The sequence below is a fragment of the Protopterus annectens genome, chromosome 5.part0, assembly GCF_019279795.1.
Source record: "Protopterus annectens isolate FY-2018-M chromosome 5.part0, PAN1.0, whole genome shotgun sequence".
NCBI classification, from domain to species: domain Eukaryota; kingdom Metazoa; phylum Chordata; order Ceratodontiformes; family Protopteridae; genus Protopterus; species Protopterus annectens.
In genome coordinates this window covers 1,437,096,200-1,437,117,585 of record NC_056735.1, presented here as the reverse complement: position 1 = coordinate 1,437,117,585, position 21,386 = coordinate 1,437,096,200, and the positions used below count along the sequence as shown (strand labels likewise).

Genomic DNA, 21,386 nt, shown 5'->3' with positions numbered 1-21,386 from the left:
CGGGAAAAACAAGGTAACCCCAAGCTACCATATAGGTGGCAATCCACTAAGCACAGAAGAGGTTATCAGGGACCTGGGGACCCAGGTTGACAGTGGCCTTTCTTTTGACACTCACATTGCTAAAGTGGTTAGAAAGACCTTCTACATTGCCCACCTGATCATGAAGGGATTCACATCCAGATCTAGTGAGGTCATTGTTCCCCTGTACTCTTCACTTATCAGACCAATGATCGAGTACAATGCCCCATTCGGGATGTATCTCACCCGACACCTGCAGCAACTGGAGAGACCCCAAAAGTTCCTCACCAAAAGGATAAAGGGACTCCAAAATCTGTCATATGCTGCCAGATTGAAGAAACTCCAGCTCTATTCAGTCGCATACCGTCTGCTCAGAGGTGACCTGTGCCTGACATACAAGGCCATGTCCAACCCGGAATTAATGGACATGCTCCACCTCAAAAAATCCAAATCCACCAGAACCACTAGAGCAAGCGACTTAAACCTTAGCAAGGATTTAAATAGGAAGGACGTGCTGGAGGGATAGATTTATCACTCAGAGACTCCCTATGCTGTGGAATAAAATCCCAGTCCATGTGAGGCAGAGCACCTCGCTGGCTCTGTTCAAGAGAAATCTTGACCTGTGGATGGGAGATCGTAGGTTTACCCCGGGAATCATCTCTGTGTCACTGCTGGACAGAGGCACAACAAACTAATGGGCACAGTATTTTTTCATATAAGGGGTGGCGTAAGCCACAAAACTTTGGGCTAGGCTTATAAATGCCTTAGGGCAGATAGCCTAGTATAAACCTATGAACCTATGAACCTATTCATGGACACTCTTGTATGCTTAGCATACATTTCAGTATCCATGGACACTGAATTACTGACTTACTGTTAGAGGCGTGCTCTACTAGTAGGCATAGTAGGTTTTGCAACTGTCGGGGAATGTTTACACCTCCGTAGAGCACTTGTACATGCCCCCTTCACTTGCACGTTTCCTGTGCACATTGAGGGTGTGGCGGCGCACACCCTCATACACATTCATCTGTCATGAGGACGCTCGGCCCAAGGCTAAAACCTTTCTTGCGCCGAGCTTCTTGAATCCCGGGGTTCGTTTCCATCACCTCCAGCTTCCTCAACTGCTCTGCCTTTACTGCCCAGGTTCCTGTACTATACAGTAGTACTGGTCATACTACTGTTTTGTACATCTTACTTTTCAGCTTCTTTGGTATCCTTCTGTCATACATTATCCCCAACACTCTGTGCCTGTTGACTGCAGCCCCTCTGATTCTAGCTTTGACCGCTTGATTTAAATTTCTGTTCTCCTCAAACAACCCAACCAGATAATTGAAATTGTTAACGTGTTCTACTATTTTCCCTTCTGTTTCAGTTCTCAGCTTCATCTGATTTCACCAATTTGTTGGCATTATAACTGTCTTATATGCAATCAGTTTCATCACATGTGCCTCAGTTTTGTATGCCATTTCACTATCATGTGCTGAAGTTCTTGCTGAAGAGTTTGCCTGTAATGCCACATCGCCTGCATATGGCAACTTTGTTGATCTGTCCTCTCCTACCTGTTTGCTAATGTCCAATGCCAGTATGAAAAGCAGTGGGCTCAGAGCTGAACCCTGATGTACACCCACTCTTATTGGAAACCTCTGTGTGAGTCCAAACACTATGCTTGAGACATTTGGTCATTTTACATAGCCCGTATGAATTCAGCCACTGTATGTGGGACTTCAAACCACCACAGTGCTTCCCAAATTACCTTTCTTGGACCGTCATATGCTAAGTCTAGGAATGCTCAATTGGATTGTTTCCTCATCTCTAGCCTCTTCTGAACTGAGTCACTGCCAACATTGGGTAAGTTCTGCTGCATCCTGATCAGAATCTGAGCTGCTTATCTGCCACCTTACTTTCTACTACTCTGTGTAATTCATCTCTCACCAGTGTGACAGGACTTTGATAGCTCTGTATTGCCCACAGTTGAGGATGGCCCCTTTGTTCTTGAACACTGGCGCTATTATGCTTATTCTTCAGTCATCTGGGATATGCTTCTCTCCCAATCCTGCTATGAGTACCTTCAGGAGCCATTTCTTCCCTATCTCACCAGCATCTTTATCATATCTGCTGTGACCTCATCTGAGCCTGCTGCTTTCCCTGACTTCATCTGCCTTAGTGCTGTTCTTACACCTTCTAGAGTGGGCAGCTCCTTTTCTTTTCATTCTCAGTTGTGTCTGGGCAGTACGTCTTCTGTGGGGTTTTCATCATTCAGGAGCTGCTGGAAGTACTACTTCTATCTGCCTCTGATTTCCCACTGACTGGTGAGTATGTTGTTGCTGGCCTCCCTTATGAAGGGTATCTGACTGTCTTCTTTATCTTTCTGACTTTACCTTGCATCCTGATAGAGATCCTTTGTGCCATCTACTGAGTCACTTTCCAGACCTTTCAGGCATGCAACGGTACTAACAGAAATCAGCAAAGTTGGCAACCTGACTCCAGCCTACAATTACATTCACTTTTTTTCCATTTGTTGCAGCATGAAAATTTTCCTGATCACTTCATGGACAGCAACAGAAACATTGGTGTTAAATATAGTATGCTGCAGTGTAACATTGTTTAGTAAATGGCACTGAAGTTACTAAATTAACAAAAGTGCTTTCATGTGGTCAACAGACATTTACACCAGATGTTTTATAATCTTTTTTTCTTTTATTCGCGTCTGAGCATAGGTTGAGCCCAGGGCCTCTCCTTATCTACTAGGCTCTTTTATCCTGCCTCAGTGTAAGTCTGACCCATGCTAATGGCCAATAAGGAGATTAAAGTACCTGAAGAAGCATCATATTACTGCCTAGGATGGTTTTTACAGTGCCCTACCTTCCTCTCCCTTTTTTGTCTGCACTCAGATATCCAGGAGCAGAAGTACAATGAGATGCTCTGGGCTATCACCCACCTCCAAACTGGCTCAGCCAGTGCCCTCACCCCCTATGGATAATGCCCACAGTATGTCTTCCCAGAGTCTGCTAGGGATCAGCCTTGAGGCATGCCCAAGTAACACCCATCTTTCACTTGCTATTGCCTCAGATGCCTGAGCTACTAATCAAACCCAGTTTAACTGGGCTGTAGTCATGGTATTATCCCCTTGAAAAAGGGGGCATGGTCCAAGGGTGGATACTGGCAAGGAGTAAACGATCAAAGACTCAGTTGCCTTGTATCCGCTATGATTTTTATAATTCCTATGATCCATCAGTTTGCCACTGCACTGGCAAATTTAATGCAGGGCTCATAAAATGTCCCTCAAGAAGTGATGAATATTTACACTAAAAATTCATGACCTTTAATGAAATAAAATTCCTTGATTGTTACATTACACATGAAGGATTTATATCCCCATGTTCCATTAAGACAGAGCTGCAATGCTCAGTCTTAATCTTTTTTAGCCTTAATACCTGATACATTTACAAAGTACTTAACTGTAACCTTTGTACATTTAAAATATACACATTTTCCATGATGACTTCCTTGTTGTAACCCCATGTCAGGTATCTGCATATCTATATTAAGTATAGCTTAGGTTCATAGGTAGGTACTAGGCTATCGACCCAAATGCCTACGTAAGCCTAGCCAACAATTTTCTTTGGCTTACGCCACCCAAGAAAGTTAATTTCCTGTGCCCCTGTCGAGCAGAGCCACAGTAGTGATCCCCAGGGTGTATTTCCTATTTCCCATCCAGTCATCAAGATTTTTCTTGAAGAGTGCTAATGAGGATCTTTGCTTGACATAGATGGGTAGCTTCCAGAGTACAGGAAGTCTCTGGGACAGGAATCTATCCCTCCAGCATGTCCTGTTTATTGTGGTGACAAGGTTTAGGTCCCTAGAACGTGTAGCTTGGAGGGATTTCTTTAGGTGTAGCACATCCAACAGCTCTGGGTTTAACATAGCTTTATATGTTAGGCAGAGATCTCCTCAGAGTAGGCGATATGCTACAGAGTTAAGCTGGAGTGTTTTGAGACGGTCAGTGTAAGGCATCTGTCTGAGGCCAGTAATCCTCTTTGTGAGGTACTTCTGTGGCCTTTCCAGCTGCTACAGATGTCTTGTGAGGTGCATTCCAAAAGGGGCGTTGTACTCTATAATGCATCTAATGAGTGCTGAGTAGAAGAGAACAATGACCTCTTTTTTCCTGGATGAGAACCCTTTTGTGATGAGGTGTGCCACATAGAAGGATTTCCTGACTACTGTGGTGATGTGATTATCAAAGGAGAGACTACTGTCCACCTGGGTCCCCAGGTCTCTTATAACACATTTGGCATTAAGTAGACTGCCATTTATGTGGTAGTTTATAGGTATAGAGTTTTTACCAAAAGGGATGACACTCACTTTTTGGCATTGAGCTTGAGGCCATGACTCTGACAACAGGCATCTGTCTCAGTGAGGTCCTTCTGTAGGATGTCCATATCATTTGGGGACTTGACTATGGCTCCTAGTTTGCAGTCATCTGTGAACTTCATTAGCCAGAGGCCTTTTGTGTTAGCCTGTACTTCAGAGAAGTAGATACCAAACAGGAGAGGTCCCAGAACGGAACCCTGTGGTACTCCACTTGTCACTGCTTTGAGGTCAGATTTGGAGTCTGTAACTTTTACAGTGTGGGTTCTGTCAGTGAGCCAGTTGGAAACCCATCTTGTGATGTAGGGATTTATTCATAGATTAGTGAGTTTAGCTATAATTCCAGAATGGGGGATGGTGTCAAAAGCCTTGGCGAGGTCAAGATAGGCTGTGTGAACCACCTTACCCTCGATTATGGCTTTGGTGACTGCCTCAAACCTGAACTGGGTGGAGTCCAGAGTTTGGAGGTTACCAATGCCTTTGTTTATGAGTTCCATGATGATATGTTCCATGGCCTTGCAGACCAGGCTCATCAGGCTAATAGGGCGATAGTTCCCAGGATCAGTGGTGGCTCCCCCTTTGTGGAGTGGGATAACTGTTGCTGGGCGTCATTCAGTGGGCACAAAGCCTGACGTGAGACTATGATTGAACATGGTGCTTAGGTGGGGAGCCAGTTCATTCTGACGTTCATGTAAAGCACAGCCTGGGATGTTGTCTGGTCACATGGATGCTGTGTTTTTGATTTTAGAGAGTGCAGCCTTTACCTACATAGATGTGATTACAGGGAATCTGCATTCTTCCTGTATAGATATGAGCCCTTTAGGGGGTGAGAGGGGGGATAAACTTAGCACTGAACCTCTGTGCCAGGATGTTGGCAATATCAGTTTTGTAATTTTCATGCCATTGTGCTGTAACTTGGAGCAGATCTGGGTGTTGCCATTGAGATTCTTGACATAGCTGTAGAATGCTTTGTGGTTACCCTTAGAATCAGTGGCGATTTTATTTTCGTAGCTAGCTTTGGAGGATCTTTTAAGGGATCTTAGCTTCTTACTGAGGTTGACCAGGGAGCTCCTCCACTCATGGGATTTTACTCTCTTTTGCAAAAGTTTCTTTCTTCTGTTGTAGAGTTTGTTTTTGGCAGGGGACCACCAGATTGGCTTCCTTTTTTTGGAGGATAGCATCTTGGTTCTGTTTTGGATAGCATGATCCATGCACTCGTGTAAGTGCTTATAGAGTGCATTTGTGTAGGATTCAGCAGTCGTAACTGTATTGTCCATCTGCATGAGTGTCATGAAGTTCGCCACTTCTGTCTTAAGAAGCATGAAGTTGGCTTTGGAGAAATTTTTTTACCATGGTTTCCTTAACGGTGGGTGGGGGCGGGATGCAGATATCAAGGGTGATTTGCGTATGGTCGGATTGGACCGAGGAGATGACTTCAGGTGTGAAACACCAGTCACTCATGGTAATGGTTGGTAATGACTAGGTCTTGGATATTGTTGCCCCTGGTGGGGGTGTGATAAGTTGATCCAGGGCATTGGAATTTATGAATTCCAGAAAGCATTGAGTGAAGGAGTTGGTACATGAGTAGTTTTCCCAGTTAATGATGGGGTAGTTGAAATTGCCCATTATTAGGGTGTTTGGTTCAACCCTAATATTTTCCAGTATATCAAAACACATACGAGCGAAAACCACCACGATGCTGAATAAACTTAACTGTTAAAACATATTTATTAAAACAAACGAAATAGATAAGCGCTTTCACGTACTACCAGGTACGCTTCATGAGATCTGATGAAGCGTACCTGGTAGTATGTGAAAGCGCTTATCTATTTCATTTGTTTTAATAAATATGTTTTAACAGTTAAGTTTATTCAGCATCATGGTGGTTTTCGCTCGTATGTGTTTTGATATTAGTTTGTTCATTCTGAATTTGCGAGTGAACCTTTGGATATATAGTGGCACCTATTTTTCTTAATATTTTCCAGTATATCAAGAAAAGAGGAGTGGGAATCCTAGGGCATAGTGGGGGATCTGTAGAAAGCTACAATTTGGATTGCAGTTTTACCCAGAGTTGGTTGCACTTGGATAACCTTGGATGCATTAGGCTGCTCAACTAGCCTAGAGGTGTTGATATCCTTAATGAATGGTGTTTTGGTCCAGGTTAGATGGTCAAAAAGTGTAGTATGAGTTATAGCCTGGTAATGCAGGGGTGCTGTCTAGATCCTTGAACCAGGTCTCAGTCACTGCATATATACTGATGTTCTCCATTTTAAGGAGTGCCTCGAGTGAGTGCATTTTGAGATTTAGACTTCTAGCATTGAGTAGCATTACCCTCAATTTTTGCTTGGCTGCTTATGTTGTTGGAATAGATACAATTTCTGTTTAACAGCTTGTGTAAAAGTGTAAATCAACCAAACTCACAACCAGTACCAACACAAAATATTCTTATTCTGTGTACCATTCTTTTGCTATAAATGGTTTTGATGGACCAAGTATAAGCAAGATAATTTCATACTCCATTCTCACACTACCAATTAGCAGTAATTATACTGGAAAATAACACTTGCTACTGAGAAACCTAATTGCACACCCTCACGTTTAACTAATCTACCATGTTAATATGTTTTTTACTGGAAGGCAATAGGAAGCTACAACTCAAAACTTATTACATGCATCTTCACAACCAGCTAAGACCAGAACTGCAGATGCCTTTAACCGTGATGTGCACAGGATATTTAAGTTTGAAAAGAGAAAAATAACTTCATGAAAAGAGAAAAATAACACTGCGAGTTTGATGTAGACAAAATCTGTGGAGTCACTATGAAGAATATAAAAGAAATGAAACTGATGGCTTGGCTTTGAATTCTCCAGGAAGTCATTAGGCAGCCAGAGTTCATGAAGACATGAAGGGTGTACATCCCCACAGTCCCATTCTGAGACTGGGATATTCAGAACAATCTGTCCCTTCAGTCAGTTTGTCTGACAGGCTGGCAAAATCTGATAGGCAGGTTACCTTTTATGGAGTTGCATCTAACACAAGAATGGTAGATCACCAGAGATATGTTTCTTCAGATCATGATGGCCTAGGAACTTACATCTAGTCATAAATAACTTTAAGATTGTATTCCTCTACACAGTCTTCTACCAGAACACAACACACATCACACAGATGGAAGATGGATTCTTTCTCCCTTGCATCTTGTGTGGTTTACACCAAATCAAAAACATATGCAGCTCAGATGCTTCTTGTGACTCAAAAATTGCAAGGTTAAACATGGTTACTCTGCCTGCTGGAAATGACAACCCATCATCTAATGCATCTTCCAGAAAAGAAAGTAAGATACTTTACCATTAATGGGGGCAGCAGGCAGAATGTGTGGTTATATTGTTGATTTCTTTTTTCTTTAAAGGCAGTGACTTTCTTCAGGGAAACAATGAAAAATGCACTTCAGTGGAGTATGTTATTTACTGCTGCTCACTTTTATTTGCTTGAGATGTTTTTTGCAAGTTAAATGCCAGCAGCGGCAACAGCAAAAGCCATTTCGACCAGCCCACTTGAGGCAGCGGATTCAGTGGGAGAATAATGGCCAGGTGTTTAGTCTCAGTTCCCAGTACAACCCCCCCAAAGGAAGCAGGAGGATGCAGCACAGCTGGTCCGTGGAGTGAACCAGGTAGTACTGCTCACCAGTGACAGGACTTCAGAAGGAAAAGGCAGCCCAGCCATGGATACTGGAGCATCATCATCGTCCACTACTCAGGTCAGGGGAATGGTGCAGCCTCGGCCAGATGATCAGGGACCAACTACTGTTTCCAAGCAGGGTATACTAGAAGAGATGGGAGGTCTTTGTGTGGAGCCTAGAGAGGTCAAAGGGACAATCAAACTCCAGTGCATTTAGCATCCCCCGAATTTGACCGTGAGAATCAAACTGCTGAACGAACACACAGCGGCAGACCTTTTCTACCTGCCAATAATAATGAGGGGTCAAGCTTGGAGGAAGAAATGCTGGATGATGATCCCTACAACCCTTACAAGTCCACAGATGACTGCTTCTATAATCACGAGGAAAACAAAGTCACAAGCACAAAAACATAAGCAGCAGTCACTTGACATTCTGCCTGCTGGCCAGTTAACGGAAAAGTATCAAAAGTTCTCTCATTACCTGAATATCTGTGAGGTCTTCTTGTTAACTAATACCTCATTTTTATTTGTGCAGGTTGTAAAAAAAAAGGATGCTGACTATAAAAAAATGCAAGTATTAAGTAGAATATATATATATTTTTTTGTGTTTGGGTGCTGAGCAATAGATTGCCAGTTCAGCACTGACCGGTATCTAATCTGTTAGACTGTTTCCTGTTTTCTAATTAAATTCTACACATTCCTCAAGAAATATATATTTGTATGTGGTTTCAACTTGCAGTTCCTTCAAATCTGCCCTCAAGCATACTAGCCTCTCAATTCCTTAGCACTCTTCCCAAGTTTGACATTTGTCCTTCATGACTGGAATGTGAACTTGTAGTCTGTTTGAACTAGCAAATGCAATAAACCCCAGACCTGTGTCTTTGAAAATCTTTTGTAGCTAAGACTTTAGAAATGATTCTGGAGTTATGCACCTTAATGTGTACTTCACCCTATGTCTATGAGCAGAGTATCCGTTATTCTCAACTCTTTCTTTAGGCAAAAATCAATCTCAAACTTAACTTTGATCAAATGATTATAACACCGTTTTATTTTACATTAGGAAAGGCAAGGGTAAAACATACATACTGGATGCAGCTTCAACTCAACATTAATGGGCATTACATAAATTATAATTTTTATTTGGAAAAATAATGCAGATTTTTTTATCTAATTTCATTGGATATGATATATAGTATAGACTTCCACATTGTTTCCTATGTTTTTCAAAAATCAGAATTGACTGTGTGGGTTTAAAAGAAAAATTCAGCTATCATTCTGTATACCGAAAACAAATGTTATAACATAACAATAGATCCATGTTGTCTTCCTTTCATCTGATTCAGCCTTTGGGTTATTGGATCTGACTGGATTCAATCTCAGTGCCTTAAGATGCTGTGGATCCAGGACTCTGACTACTCCCCTACCTACAATCTCCCTTTTCCTCCAAATACCTCAGATCAAGTTTGCCTACTTATTAGCTAACAAAGTCACTTACATCTCCTAAATTATAACACACTACAATACAGCCAAGCGAAAACAAACAAATAAGGTTGTGTATAGACAAATTTCCTAGTTAGGTCAATTCAATAAAAGAGGAGCACCAGGTGAGAAAGTTTGGAAGGGGAAAGGAGGGAGGGATGTTGAATTGGAAGAAAACACAAGATGGATCTATCAATATGGTGAGTACATCATTTTTGTATCTGATGTTGTCTTTTTCATGTGATTTAACCATTGTGACAGATTCCTTAGCTGCCACAAACCTGGGAGGTATCAAAGAAGTATATTCCTGAAAATGATGGAGCTGAAATATGTATGGTAATATTGATTGTATATCCAGTGTGGAATGAAAAATGGATGTATGAACTGTGGACCAAATTGCTGCAACACATATTTCATCTATATGAATGCATAAAAGTACAAGTAGCTACAGATCTTTTTGACTAAGTTCTTAGTATCTTAGTTAGAGAGAGTCCCAATTTTATGTATACAAAGGCTATACACTCTGCCACATTGACAGTGTAACTTTAGAAACACTCTGGCCTAGCCTGGCTTTAGAAAAAAGCTACAAACAGCTGATCAGATTTTCTGAAATGTTTAGCCATATGGATATAAAATCTAAGCTACTTGTGGGCATCCAGTAGATGCAGAGTATATTCTCCTTTATTAGAAAATCTTGGGAAGAATACTGGTAAATTAACAATTTGATTAATGTTAATGTTCATTTAGATGACACTTTTGGGATGAACATAGAATTTGTTCTCCAAGAAATCCTATCCTTATGGAAAATCAGGTAAGTAGGTTTACAGGAAAGTGCTTGTAATTAGGAAATCCTTTTAGCCAAGGTGATGGCCACCAGAAAAATAGTCTTTTGAGAAAGTTACTTTAAGTCTGCTAATGCTGTTGGTTCAAAGGAAGGTTTTGTTAATGCTTGAGGCATGATAGTTATGTCCCATGGAGGAATAGGATCCCCTATGGAAGGTCTCAATAAGAACATTCACTTTAGAAATGCCTTTGAAATCTTTAGAGATGCTATAGACATCTGATTGTGTCCAGTATGGATCTGCTCAATATGTCTGCTAATGCACCAGAAGTCCTTGGAATATGCATCGTTATGAGAAGTTAATGGGAAGATATCTCTCATTGCCACTCTCTCGTGGCCTCTCTGCACATAGGATATGGATGAGTTCTGTCCTGCTTGTTGATCTACAAGATTACTGACGTTCTCAGTCTGGATGCAGATCATACCTCTGGGGAAGAGAGTCCTGGAAAACCTGCAACACTAGGAGAGCTGCCATCTTCTCCAGGACATTCACGTGGAGAGTGGCATCTGTGTTTGGCCATGAACCTTCTTCAATTCAGATTGCTCCCCCACCTAGGGAGGAAATAATGCATGGTTACTATGGCTGTTGGGGGGGATATAGAGAAAAGGAAAGACAAAAAGTAACCAGCCAAACTGTTGATAATATATCAAAATGAACCAGGAATCCAGGAATCCAGGACACCAAAGAAAAATACCAAAACAAAAGTCCGTCTGTAATAGCCAAAAGTTTAAACAAAAGTCCATTTATTGTGAACAAAGGTTTAAGCGCTTTCATCTCATTGTAGAGACTTCATCAGAAACAATTAATTACTTTTAATTACACCTTATATAACTCCTTAATGAATGACATCACACCTTCAATTAAAAACTTTTTAAACAAACATAACCCTACAAATGAAAACTTAAAATTTGTCTCAACCCAAATGTATTAAATGCATACATGTTTGTACATTTGGCAAAAAAATAAAAATGTATATTGTGTTTTATGCTGATCGAATAAATATATTTAATAAATACTTAATAAATATTGGTACAAAAGATATAAATAAGAACATTAAGTCTATTTAAAAACTCATAAATGAATTCATTGTACACTACTGATTTAGTTCTATCAGTGTTCTGTTTATTTAAAAAGTTTTTAATTGAAGGTGTGATGTCATTCATTAAGGAGTTATATAAGGTGTAATTAAAAGTAATTCATTGTTTCTGATGAAGTCTCTACAATGAGATGAAAGCGCTTAAACCTTTGTTCACAATAAATGGACTTTTGTTTAAACTTTTGGCTATTACACACGGACTTTTGTTTTGGTATTTTTCTTTGGTGTCCTGGATTCCTGGATTCGTGGTTCATTTTGATATATTATCATATAGAGAAAAGGGTCAACCTTCTAGGACAGCTTTGGGGGTCAGCCACTTTGTGATGGGAGGCTTGCACATGGGCATTAGACAAATCTGCACATGAAGAGGATGGAAGTTGTGGGACCAATGTATAGAATGTGTCCTTTGAAGAACTCTCATGTAGTATCTGGCTGGTGGAACTAATGTTATTGTTAGGACTGATGGCTTCTTCAATCAAAGGATAAGTCTTGCAGGTAGTGGGGGTGTTGAAGAACTTGCAGTGTTTTCTGATGTGGAGGCACAGTTCTGGACTCTGGTAGAGTATCTGATTGCTCATGTTCAAGTGGCATCTGATGTACTCTGTTTGTTGTGTGGATGTCAGTTTACTTTTGTAGTGGCTGACTGTGATCCCCAAATGTTGAAGAAGCTGGAGCAAGATGTCCCATTGCTGGAGTAGGCAATTTCTGTTTGGAGTGGTGAAGAGCCAGTCATCTGAGTATGGGAACACCCAGAATCCCTGCAGTCAAAGATATGCTGCAACTACTGCCATACATTTGTTGAACACCTGTGGAGCTGTGGTAAGACCAAAAAGCAATGCCCTGGATTGAAAGTGATTGGCTGCTGGCCGGAAATGGAGAAGTCTCATTGATTACCTTGAAATCTTGATATGGTAGTAGGCATCCTATAGATCTATAGCACACATATAATCATCCTTCCTCAAAAGAGAAAGAATAGACTGAACCATGACTATCTGGAACTGTATCTGTTTTATAAAATGATTGAGATGGCTAAGGTCCAAAACTGACCATGGGTCCCTTGTCTTTTCCAGAACTTAAAAAAACCTGGAATAGACTCTGAATTCTAACTGGTCTGGATGGACCTATTGAATGACTCCTTTTTTTTTTTTTTTAATAGCTTAAAGTTTTTTGCTGTTGTGGATTCTATCAGATTTGGTGGTACTATGTAAATTCTTCTTTTCTTTTAGGGTGGGGAAACAAAGGGAATTATATAGCCTTTGGTGAATATCTACAGCACCCGAGTGTCTAATGTGATGACCTGCCAGGCTTGAAAGTGCAAGGGTAAGTACCACCCACTGACTGACTCCAGAGTACAGCAGCTGATCAATCTTTCATGAGCACTAGAAGGATTTCTCAGAAAAAAGGACCGCAAAATCCCTGATTCTGTGGTCTGAATCTTCCCCTAGGATGATGCACATTGAAACTGTTTTTCCTCTCTGCCTCGGAAGGACCTGTCTGCATGCGCATCCCAATTGAACCCTTAAGACTTCCTGAACCACATCTTCTTACCACCTCTGTGATATCTTGAAAAGGTTCTTGGAGGGGTGGAGAAGGTGTGAGTTTCCTTAACCTTTGGCCCAAAAAGTGTGGAGCCATCAAAAGGGGTATTAGGGGAAGGACATATTGAAGCCATCTGCAAAATCACACAATCATATACAGGCATGTTGGTGGAAGGCATTGCCAGCACCTGCTGCTCCAGCTGTGCCATCAGCTGTGTTAGAAAGCAGGCGCATGGATGTGTTAGACATCAGTATGTAATGTAGACAACTGGGACTCCAGTTTTTTGGATGTTCATCAGTAGGTTACCTGACAGGGACTTGCTGAGTTCCTTTATCAAGTGCCCCTGGAAACACTTCATATGGATGAGGTAGTTCTGCACTCTAAGTGTGAAAGTCACCAAAGCATAAATCTGTTTCCCACATCTGTCCAGTGCTCTTGATTCCCTGTTTGGAAGATTGACAGACTCACTGTCTTCAGAGAGTTCCTTTTTACTGGCTGTTGCCACAGCCATGACATCGACTGGGTACCCTTGCTCCAGTGTGATCTGGCTTTAGGTGCAACCAAAATATTGTCTGGCTTATTAGGGATTGGCTCTGCCATATTAGGATCGTTTTAAGTCCACTAGCTATCAGATCTCTAAGTAGATCAGTAGGCAGCCATGACATCGACTGGGTACCCTTGCTCCAGTGTGATCTGGCCTTAGGTGCAACCAAAATATTGTCTGGCTTATTAGGGATTGGCTCTGCCATATTAGGATTGTTTTAAGTCCACTAGCTATCAGATCTCTAAGTAAATCAGTAGGCAGCCATGACATCGACTGGGTACCCTTGCTCCAGTGTGATCTGGCCTTAGGTGCAACCAAAATATTGTCTGGCTTATTAGGGATTGGCTCTGCCATATTAGGATCGTTTTAGGTCCACTAGCTATCAGATCTCTAAGTAGATCAGTAGGCAGCACCACCCAGGAGGTAGAATAGCCAGCTCTAAAAGCCTGAAGGAACACAGACTGCTCAGTGGACAAAACCCTGTAGTTGTTTCATCAATTTCAAAATAACCCCAAAGGTGACATCCTCTAGAGGGGATCTTGTGAACCCATCCCTATCATCCATGTCTGCGTCTTCAGTGACTGATCCTATAGAGGAATCTAAATCACTCCGTTTACATGTCTGTTTCCTAGGAGCTTGCCTCAGTGGGACCGCGATGGTTCAGTCAGACAAAGAGTTCATGTGGTGAGTAGCCCCAAGACTAAAGGAAGCTGACTGTCAGCGTTGATATGCTGAGTCAGAAGCAATGTCCAAAAGGGGTTGGGACAGTGTCAAGCATTTGGAAAGCACCGCCTCTCTCTCTTAGCCTAGCAAGTACCTTTTTTGAATACCTCAAATGCTGAGGTGGAGAGTAGACCCAAAGTGACTACCAGCACCACACTATCCTGGTGTGATGAAGGGAGAGCCTCCACTCACCCTGACCCATTCCGGGTCTGAAGTCAACATTAGGGCCGAGCCCTCTAGTGCAGAGGCATTAAACAAAAGAGACTGTTCTGAAAGTTTCAGTATAGAATCCAAATGTCAAGCCCTGGCACAGATACCTCAGCTCTGAGACTCATCCTCACCCCATGGCATCAGAGTTGAGCGAGTAAGAGACATGGTTGGAGCTGAAGCCAAAAAGACTGCTGGCTCTGACAAGGGTGCTTTCAGGGAGGGGGGCTTGGATTCAAAATACATACTGGAACTGGAAAGATTAGTGGAGGGGTAGATGGAGCTGTTCTCAGAATGTCCAATGTGGATAGTTCTTGGACAACCCCTAGTTGAATTTGCATCAGAAGGAACCTCCGCATCATCCTGTAAACATCTGCTTCAGTAAGGCTCCTCTACATTCAAAAGGACCTGGAGAATGAAGCCACTGACAGTAGTCTTGATTAGTGCCTCTTCTGGAGAAAATATGAATGGAGCTAAGGATTCAATCTGTAACCAAAAATTCCACTGGGGATAATTCGAAAGCAAAGTTGCTGAGCTAAGAAAATGAAAAAAAAAAAAACAACTGCTGATATTTGAAAGTTAAAAAATTGTTTATTATTGCTGTTATTTGAGAGCTGAAATCTCATTTTGCTTGGTTAATGGTGGTGTTATTTGAGAGCTGAAATCTCATTTTGCTTGGTTACTGGAGCTCAGGATTCACCATCTCTGTGAAAAAATGACAAGGAAATGTTGCAGACTAGATCTGAAGGACAGTCAGATCCACTGGTCGAGAAATCTTTGGTGCCATACTCAAGGATTCTGATGAGACTGAAGATAGTTTCCTAGACTTATCTGATCACTCCTCAAAAGATTTACCTTTGTCCTTTTCTTTGACTTGTCTTTATCCTTTTGCTTACATTTTTCCACTGTCTTAGCTGTGGATGCAGAAGGAGTAGCAGAAGAAGTTGAGGCATGCATGGTTTGTCCTGACTGAGGGATCAAACCTTTCAAGTTTATCTCTATGGCCCGAAATGGTCCTGTAACCAAAAGAGGAGCGAGTCTTGTATTCTCTGTCGAGATGAGCTGCACAGACAGTGTCGGTCCTGTGACAGGATCTCATGGTGACAGGCCATACATTTTTTAAACTTTTAACCTTGTCTGCCATGTAGATGGTAAGGTATCAATCACACAGAACTGTCAGAAGATATCAAAAGTGAGGAAGAACTGACACTTGCAAACTATCTAAACAACAACAGTATAGTTGAAGTGTGATCTGTTTCTGGCTTACAAGGCATTCACAAACATAGCACTTATGAATCTCCTGCATATTCATAAGTTAAACAGTACCAGAAATACAAGGTCTAATGACTTGAACTTTTTCTGTGACTTAGAACATGCTGGAGAGACAGATATGTGTCCCAGAGACTGTGCCTCCTACACAACAGGCTTCCCATCCATGTGAAGCTGAGTTCATCTGTTACCCAGTTTAAGAGCAACCTAGACCAGTGGAAGGGAACAGGAAATTTACTCCAGGCCTGGTGCTCACGTCTCTTATGGACAGAGGTAGCTTATGAATGCCTGGCCCTCGATGTCCTACTTGGCTACAGGACATCATTATTTTTTTGTGCAAAGAGCTTAGAATGGCCTCTGGGTCATTAACCTAGTGACAATCTATGAACCTATTAGCAAGAGACTCTCTATTATTAAAAAGAACTAAATATTAAGTTAATGGAATATATATATATATATATATATATATATATATATATATATATATATTAGATTTTATATATATATATATATATATATGGGTTCACTATGAAATCTCAAAATACTGAAATCCTGAATTTCAGTTTTTCGAAATTAGATAGCCGAAACCTTAAAATCCCGAAAATCCATAACCGCGAAACTCAAAATCCCAAACCTACACTACACACAGAGCACACACATAAACATGCACACAACTTCCTCCCACAAGAACACAGACAAACATAGACCACATATAAGCAGGGGGGCAAGCCCCCCTGCACCCCCATCCACCTACTTATATATACTAACTCCGAGATCGCACAATCAGACACACAGAGGTAACTCACATCCATACATTTTACAGTCCCTCACACACGCACATTACAGTCACAACACACACTGACATACACTAAAGCTCTTAACCAACACACTTACACATACATACATACCCGAACTAACACCTAACCATTCACACACTGCAACACCCGAAGCGCTAATTCAAAATCTCCGTACTTCGGGATTTTGAATTTCATGCTTCTGGTGTTTCGGTATTTCAGAACTTCGGTGTTATAATTTCGAAATATTGAAATTCGGGATTTCAATATTTCGAAATTATGAAGGAAACCCATACATATATATATATATATATATATATATATATATATATATATATATAAATTTTAGCTGGAAATAATAGGGGAGGTGAAAGACGAAAAGAACACATGCTGAAAAAGACACAGAAAAGATAAAAAGAAACTTAACTTTAAACTAGGTATTAGTGTCCTCAAAAACACGGCCTTCTTTATCAAGAGGCAAATGATATCTGAGGTATTTGGAGGAAGGAAGGGATTATGGATCAGGGAGTCAGTACTCTGGATTCACAGCTTCTGAATGTGTTGAGGTCTACCAAAGGTTGAATTGGATTAAAAAAGACAGCATTGAAATACTACATTAATGTGCATTTTTGGGACATCAAAACATTTTGAAATAAAGTGAGTATATATACCCCACATTTATTACAAAGCAGACTTGAAATTATAAACACATTTCTGAAAGAAAGGAGAGTAGCAGTCCTCCTAGAAGTCTTTTACTTAAAAAAAAATAATAAAAATAAGGCATCTTCCTCTCTACAGTGAGAGCTCCATATAGACTTTTGAGCAACAGCCCACATACCTAGACTACAGAAATAACATATGGAGCCAATGGTGATTTAATTGTGTACCAAAAGATGTGGTGCAAATTGCATATTGGACAAATTATTCTTTTTATGTAGGATATATAGCTAACAACTGTGAAGTGCAACCTGTATCACTATGTTGCAATAAAAAAAGACTAAAAATAATGCATTGTTAATTACTCAAAGACTTGTCCTGATGTCAAGAAATTTGCCTTTTCATGTAGTTGACCAAGCAAAACTTAATGGGAGGAGTGGAGACCTTGACAAGATGTTGGATTAATATAGGACAAATTTTGCTCCATGAACTAAGCCTCTGCTGTGGTTACATACTAATATACCAATCACAAGAATGTTGCACCAAATTTTTTACATTTGTTATCTCACAGTCTGGAACCTCCTTACTCAATATAGCATATTTTATATCTCCGTACTGTAAATCATTTCATAAAAATAATTAAAAATGCACCTTGTAGTAGAAGAAAAAAATAATTTAGCAATTAGGTCGGGTGGCCCGATGTCAGGGTAATCCTATGGGCTACGTTTGTAAAGGCTCCAGGGCCATTAGCCTAGTGCACACCTATGAACCTATGAATTATAATTGACAGGGTATAGTTAATACTAGGTTTAATTATAGTACTCATGATTTGATCACAAGGATGAAACCAAAGTTTTAGAAGATTTTTATGAATTTTACATCTGTATACCACTCATTTTAGTTTTACAAGATGTGCACAGTGCATTACGGTAAATGCAGTGTTTTTTTAATGACTCAAAAGTGTGAATGTGTATTACTGTTTATTTAAGGATGCCCACAGACTCTTGTCCTCCTAGCAACAATTTTGGAGTTTTTTTTTTTACTTTTTATTTTTATTTATTTTTATTTTTTGAAAGTTTTTGTAATTAATTTTTTGTGTGCTTTTGAGAAGGGTGGAAAACAGCCATCTTCCTTATTAGCAGACCTGTTTCTTTTCTTTGCTCAGCAGTGGGGGAAAAATGGCAGCTACAGCTTTTGTTTTTAATAACTACAGCTATTAGACTTGTTCCAAGTAATGCAGGATTTAAAGGGGGGGGGGGGATCTTATTGCTGTAGATAATCAGCATACACATTGCCCATTCCATATACTTGGTTGGAGTAAGTGAGTTCATTATAGCTCCAGTCACTCAGACTGGTTGCTTGTTGTCAGTGTGACAGCCTCTCTACCCTAGGCCAGTAATCAAGGAGCCTCAATCCTCACCACTGACAATGGTGAGAGACAGTCACTAAAAACAGAAATGGATTTACAAAGTATTTTCAAATGCAGCTCTCTGCATCAAGCACAGTTTCCCCCAAGAGCACACATGACTCTCTGTCTCTCCAGATCCCAAACAAGACTCATTTGGAGCACTGTGTCCCAGGTCCAATTAGCTGACACACCCACACCTGGGTATTTGATTTCCCTCACACATACACACACACACACACACACACACACACACACACACACACACACACACACGCACACACATCACATTGCCACCAGTCAACCACTCCAAGGCTCTTACAAGAGTATCCAGTTATACTGATTAAAACAATACTAATATAAATGGTAGAGTGTAACCAAAGCAGGAAGTCTTTTAAGATTGGCTAAGGCGTCACTAAAATAAGCACAATTACTCTCAAGATGTTAAAAGTAATCTCTAAAAGACCAGCCACAATGAAAGGTATAAAAATATTTAATAATAAAATAGAATACATAAGAATTCTAAATATCTAAGTACAATAAACACCAGTGTTTTAATTACAGGAGAAATAAAAATAACACAGTTGGACAGATTCAAACAGATGCGGAAAAACAATACTTAACTAATCTCTCTGTATTTCTTGACTGTCTAAAGAATAACTGTTCCCTAACTAACTTAATTCAGCAAGGCAAGATAAGATGCTGAGATGCTTACTTCTACAAAGCAAGACAATGAGCTTTAAACTGACTGAACTGAACTAATTGACATAGCTCTTTTATATCAGGTTCCAAAGACTAGAGTCATGTGATCAAATGTGATGTCATTCTATAACCAACATTTGATCACATGACTCTAGTACAATACACACTCAGAACCTTGCTAAGATCTGTTGCAGTATTTGAAAACTATAGAATAATTTCAAAAACTTCTTCCCTTCCCTTCCAGAATTCTTTGTTTAAACATGAACATTTAATCAGTTATAATAACACTGTTGATACATTTTTAACACAAGCATCTGTAAAAAGTCAGTATGTTAGTCAAATTACATAAAACTATCTATAAAACTCCAGCTAACTATGCTGGCATATGTTACACATTCACTACCCTATTCTCCCTGGCACAGATGACAATACCTCACATCATCACAGTCAATTTGCATTTAAATTTCTAGCTACACAGTTGTTTTTGTTTAGTTTTACAGAAACTATTTTCCATGCTACATGCTGTTAGATGTACACAAACATATACACACACAACCTTTTATTTGAATTCTGCTGTTGTGTTACTACGATTAATTCATTTAATTCTATACCCCTTGATATGGCTCCTTATTTGACTATTATACCTAGGGTGTGTCTGAAAATGGGACCATATTGTTTTATTCATTTGCTTGTTAAATTAATAACTAATCAAAGCAGACACACAAACAAATAGATGAGAAACACTACAAAATATTGAATTTTCTCAGGAAACATTTGTAGTGGTAGAAAAGGCTTCTTATGGCTGTACACATTTACATGAAAAGCTTGTATGTTACACTGTTGCAAGAGTTCTTCTTTCAAAGATTTACTGTTATGGGGTGTACCTCATGCAGTTGTATGCTTTATTAAAATTACAGATGCATCTAATACCATACAAAAAGAAGGCCAATTATAACTGGCTAGTCATTAGTTTTCTAGAATTTTTAAACCATTTACAAAAGTATAGTTATCTAAGTTGAACTTAACATGACAGTAGATGTTCGAATAATCTCTGCTGCAGTAGCCTTGGCTATATGGGTTATATCCTGCCAAGTATATAATGACCAGATTCCAAAGCTGTAGGGCACTTTCCATGCACCCAAACTGTCAGACAGCTCGAGATGAACTGTCTGAAACACTAGTTTTGGAAGAAAGCTCTTCAGAGCTTTCCTGCTAGCAGAGGCAGGGTAACTGAGCCCTAAAAGGACAAAGCTTGGAATAACAAAAAATGAATGTCCACACCCTGGCATAACATACAAACCAAAAAACAAGGAGGTGGAGGGAGGGAGCAGCTACTGCAGCAGTGATCATTCAAACATCTACTGTTATGGTAAGTTCAAGTTATACAACTGTACTATGTTCTTCACATTGATCACTGTTGCAGTAGCCTTAGCTATATGGGTAGATTACCATAGCTAACTATATATTGGAGGAGGAAGGAGAAGGGTCCAGGAGCCCTTGGAGAATGGTCCTAGTAAAACTTGATCTATACCTAGAGAAGGAATCAAGCTTATAGTGCTTTGTAAAAGTAAATACAAAGGATCAAGTATCAGCTTTTAGGATAATTTTAGAATCCAACCCTTTCCAAAAAGCCACAGATGAAGCCAAGGCCTTGGTGTAGTGGGCCATGACCCTGCCTCAAATAAATTTGTCATAGTGAGTATAGCAAAAGGTGATAGCCCTAGGCAACCATTTAGAAATAGCCAGTTTTGACACATGTTGTCCTTTCTTCTTACCTTCACAAGAAATGAACAATTTATCCAAGGATCTGAAAGATTTAGTTCTATCAAGATAGTACCTGAGTTATCTGTGGACATCCAAGGTATGGAGTATCCTTTTCCCTAATTTTTAAGTTCAGGAAAGAAAATGGAGAGATGGCTAGTGTTGTTTAAAGTAAACTTGGATACCACTTTAGGCATAAAAGGATTAGTTTTCAAAGAAACCCTGTCGTTATGAAAAATAAGGTAGGGTTGACCCACCAGAAGAGCTTGCAATTCAAATTCCCTTCTTGCAGAGGTCAGAGCA

General features: G+C 40.2%; 1 protein-coding gene across 5 annotated transcripts in view; it reads left to right on the top strand.

Annotated features, from left to right (window-relative positions):
* Nucleotides 1-21,386, top strand: part of NALCN (sodium leak channel, non-selective) — a 3,563,801-nt gene that overhangs the window by 368,584 nt on the left and 3,173,831 nt on the right. Inside the window, exons 1-2 of one of the 5 annotated variants that reach the window (XM_044071243.1) lie at nucleotides 18,680-18,685; nucleotides 21,065-21,067. The exons of the other annotated variants lie outside the window; for them this stretch is intronic. The gene's annotated coding sequence lies outside the window, so the exon portion shown is untranslated. Of the gene's footprint in view, nucleotides 1-18,679; nucleotides 18,686-21,064; nucleotides 21,068-21,386 lie in introns of those variants that run through there. 5 annotated transcript variants of the gene reach the window in all.